The sequence below is a fragment of the Oryzias latipes genome, chromosome 8 (genome assembly GCF_002234675.1).
Source record: "Oryzias latipes chromosome 8, ASM223467v1".
NCBI classification, from domain to species: Eukaryota; Metazoa; Chordata; class Actinopteri; order Beloniformes; family Adrianichthyidae; genus Oryzias; species Oryzias latipes.
Genome location: NC_019866.2, coordinates 5657401 through 5662503, shown reverse-complemented (window position 1 = coordinate 5662503; position 5103 = coordinate 5657401).

Genomic DNA, 5103 nt, shown 5'->3' with positions numbered 1-5103 from the left:
CTTCAGGCAATGTTTATTAAGTCCGACATTTTTTGGTGTTAAGAAACAAGAAAGCACAACCTAAGCTGTAATGTTGATTCTTGTCCACAGGAGGGCGCCTCTTACCCAAAACTTTCAAGCTTGAATGTTGGCCCCTAATTGATTTCTCTCCTTGTTTCACTGGTTATTGTCTGTTTTGTGGCCCTCTTTTCGATTCGTTAAGCTTAACCACCTAAGAACCGACAGAAAGTTTCTACTTTATTTGTTAATCACAGTTCTGCTTTCAAATTCTGTAAAAGCACACTTTTAAAATGGGTTGTTTTGGCATTCATTGCTCATTGTTATGTTAAATAGGATCCATTTAGTCAGATCAAATGGAATTAGTCCAACCTTTCCCCACATCAGAATTGAAATTAATTGCACTGTAAACAGAAATGCTGGGCCTACCAGTGATTTGTGGAAAATTAAGACTTAATTTATTCCTACTTTGTTTAACTCGTTCCCTTTAAGCCTCATTTATCTGCACTGCTGTCTTACTATGCAAAGCCTGTCAGCTCACTCAAATTATTGCAATTTGCAAAAATACATTATCATTTAAGAGTCTCACACATTTCTTTTATTACAATTAAATAAAAAAATGGCAAAAAAGGGATGAACAGTTCGATGGTAAGTACCCGCTGCTTGTTTTATATTGTTGTAATTTTTTTGTGTTTTTCTGGAGGACTCTCTTTCTCTGCATTTGGACATGTAAGGATTATTTCTGAGCTCTTCTCATGTCAAAATGCTCACAGCCCAAAGTATAAAAATGGTAGTGGATACTAAGAATCAACTGTAAAAGTGACGGACAGTTCAACCCCTCTCTTCTTGTGTTCCCAAATAGGAAGTACCATTGTTTCCTGATACGGCCGCTACCATGTTGAAACCAGTCAACAGTGATTGGTCCAAGTCGCTCTGAGTCGTAGTATCTATAGCAACTACTGTCGCCCTTACCATAGATACCATGACTCAGAGCAACTCGGACCAATCACTGACGACTGGTTTCAACATGGTGGCGCCCATATCAGGAGGCAATGGTGAGGGATTTTGCCTCGTTACGTGAAAGCTGGAATTCAGGCATTTTTTATGGGTTCACGTCACACCTTGATTCGTCCTTTTTTCTTTTTACAGTCCATGATACTAAGCAAAAGTCTGAATACATCAGCCAACATGGAGACCAGGGCATGGTTTCACTCTCACACCTGGACTTATGAGAGTTTTGGAGTCTTTGTGAAACAAATAGGCACCTCTCTAGTGTTGTATCTGAGCCTGTAAATGACTTGCTGCTCAAATCAAACTAGCTCTGTGTAATCCATCTCACTTAGAATGGGTGTCACAACCCATCCCACTGTGAGCTGCAGGCGCTCATTTGAAAGCCCCTCAGTGGTTATGTACTTAGGCAGCTGCTTTTAGGTTTCACCGCGCTGACACGTGTTGTTTTTTAATGTGTCTCAGGTGTGTGGAAACTATCTTCAAGGAGTGTTAGCTTCCTCCTGAAGCTGAAGTCTTCGTGGGTTTTCAATTTCAGATCGATTCCCCGGCTGCATTGTGTAAAACATTGAGGCAGTTTTTTAATTGAAAATGATGTTTTCATTTCTATGGCTACGATGAACACTGAAGTGTTTTGCTCTGAAATACTTGTAATTGTTTCTCTGCCAGATGTCTGAATATTTTAGCTTAATAAACATCTGAGAAAGTTAATAGTTAAAATGTTTCCGTGACAACGGCCGAAAACAGTTAAAAATAATTAGTACAGGTTGACTGGCTTTGTGTGTGGATGTATGGAGGCAAATGCTTTTGAATCATTCTGGGTTTGTTAAGATAAACCCTATATACACATATCATATGTGATATGTGCATTTCTGGGAACCCAATCACATTATTACGATCCAAACCTTCCCCAAAAGCTGTTGTATATTACTTGGTTTTCTGCCCTGTAGTACATTATCATTCCACTAGGTTTTTGGCAGGAAAGGTTTGCCAATTTTCAGAATTTTTACTTGCTGTTTTGATGTATTACAAAGTTTGTTGATAGTCTTTATGCCATAGTAACACCATTAAAAATTTTAAGACAGTGGATAAATAAGATGTTTTTTCCCCCTGATATCTATAAATTCGCAGAGTGGGGGGCTCCCACTCTGCGTGAAGGGTCAGGTCTCTTGCAGGGTGGTGTCTGGCTTCACGCAAAAGGCGGGTCATCGGAGGGGGTTAGGTATGGCGCCAAGCACTTCTCGTGGATCTCCCCAGCTGCGACTCCCACCGGGAGTCTCCCGTCTTGAATCCAACTGTTTAATTAAAACAAAGCATTGAGAGGGCCCACGGCGGGAGCTGACCATGGTCCTGACGCTATGTGATTTTTGCTCAGTGCTCTAAATTTAAAAGTGAAGAAATTCAATGAAGCGTGGGTTTATGTGTTCTTTGCATGCTTTCTTCATATTTATTTTAACGTGGTTCCTTGGATCCGCACAATGTACGTAGCGGCAGTGTGACACGGCCTTCATGTGCGAGGGGCAAGCCCCTTTGTGGGCAGTGATTGAATTAATTATTATTTTTAAACCCTTACCAACAGTATGGGGTAAAATGTCGAATAACTTCCTTATGGTCCACTTTTAGACAACGTTGATTTAAAGAATCCAACTGTCTTGATAAGAATTTAAAACTTAAGTCACCTTTAAATGTTAAAGACATTAGTTTAATATGATATGCATTGTTTTTAACTTGGAAGAGCCATACATTTATTAAATGCAGTCATTTGTTTATCCCTCACTTCCTAGCAGGAACAAATGACGACTTTCTGTATTTTCTTTAATTTGTCGGATTTTACTAAAGAAGCAAAAGAAACTGAGTTTTAAAGTTTTTATTCTGTTCTTGTTTTTCCTTTTTTTTTATCTTTCTTCCAGCAGTTTTGGGAATTGGCAAAAAGTGTATTGCATTTTCCTGTTTTCACAGCCCCTCAGATCCCTATGCTTCACTTGACCATTTAAAAAAAATGCTTTGAATCATCATTTGATCTCTGCCAGCGTTGCCAGAAAAGTCATCTAAAGAGCACTACACCCAGCAAAAAAACACATCTAAAATATTGATCAATGATTAATTAGCAGTAATTACTCATTCATTATTTATCACGTCCTGATTTGACAAAAAATTACAACTTTAACACATTTTTGATAATATTACATTCCCCGTTTTTGTAGTCAGTTGGAGCAAAATATGAATGGAATGTGAAAAAAATACAAATGATTAAACCATATAGGATTTCTAGTTTAACTTATCATAAACATAAGGGGAAATTGTTCTTGTACTTTTCCTTTAATGAATGTAGGTGAGATAAAATAAAAGAAAATGTTCTTGTGAAACACAATAAAGACGAGTTTGATTTTTACAAACCAGTTCTTGTGAATATAAAATTTCCAAATATTAAATTTAACATTAAGAATCAAATCAAATATCACTTGAGAACTCCAAAAATTACTTCTTGTTTTTCTATAGTTGTGTATAAAAAAGAAGTTTGCGCAACACCAACAGTTAAAATCCTCCCAAAAACGTATGTCGTAGAACAAATGATGCATTGTTAATATTATTATATATAAGAACAAGCTCAGTTGTTTTTCTGCCTCATTCTGTATTTTCAACTTCAAATCATGTCAGGTCTGAAGTGAAATATGACCTATCAAATAGCAAGGGAGGACATGGAAAAAAAATGTCTAGAATGTAAAAAAGTAATAATAACCTTTACATTATTAGCTAATGCTGAGTAAACTAAGCACTGCCTGTCACCTGCCTCTCTCCAGATCGCACTTCCCTGCTTGAAACGTATCTCAACCAGGAAATAAAAGCTCCTGAACCGATCCCAAACTCCCCCAAATGATGTCCATCCACCTAAAGCTAAATTTGCCTGCAAAGTCAGAATGAAAACCGTCCTATTGATGTTGCTTCAATGTCATTGCTTAAAGATAATTGCAAAAACGCAGCAGCTACTTACCTGGGATGCCTTCAATGAACCTCTACAGATTTTAAAAAGGACAACAGCAGCAGGATGTTAGAACAACCTCACCGCTTCATTTCTCTTCCCTCCGAACTGAATAATGATCAATCAACCAACAAAACAGGAACGAGAATTGATTCAAACCCAAAAAAGCTTGGCTCAGACCCAATCAATACCCCGCTAATTTGAAGGTTTTATGTACAGATTCTCCCTTTGTCACTCTCAGTGTGCTGTTCATCACCCCACCTTCTGCTGGAACCATTTTATCTCCCATTTTTGCTGTTTTGTGGAACCTGCCAAATCATGCAGTAGGAGAGGAACCAGAGGAAAACGGAATTAAGAAGTGAAATTAAAAGCCTATTCGCCCTCCTCAGATATCCTCCATTTGGAGGCTGGCCAGAGAAGAAGCAGCTGTTGGTCTGGAGGAAGGATGCACATAAAGTGATGACAAGAAAAAGAGGAATTCTGTATCTACATCATTAATTTCAACATTAAAGCTGTTTTTCACAAATGTAACTCCTAGAAAGACAAATATTTTCAATACAGCTGGATGAGTGATTTGTTTTCCTTAGTCAAATTCTACATTTCTATTAAAAAAAAAAACAACTTAATATTTATCGGCAGGTGCCAGCTTCATGGCTCTTGCCCTCTGCTCCATAAAATATTCTTTTCCCCACATATAACTAACTCCTTTAGAGGGTTTGCTTCACCAGGGTAGAAACACAATCATTAACTCTTGGAGATGTCGGCAGTCAAGCAGATAATTTTAGTTTCATCTGCATGTTCAGTAGTTTCAGTAGATTTAAATGCCTGTGAAATTTCTGCTGCCACTCAAATACTAGAAGTTGGTGATAAGCCCAAATTTGCATCTTATTTTGGATATCTGATATTTTTAATGTGGAAAAGAAATCATAATGTCAAAGCAACAAGCACAGAATAGAGAAATTACAACAAAAAAGAGTTTACAAAAAGTCTGTTTTCTTTTCTATTCTTTAGTACCAAATATTAAAAATATTTCATTCAAATAACAAAGAGAATTTTCTTAATTTATACTTGAACATTTTATTTTCTCCAGTCTCATATGACTTTTATAATATGCTCAT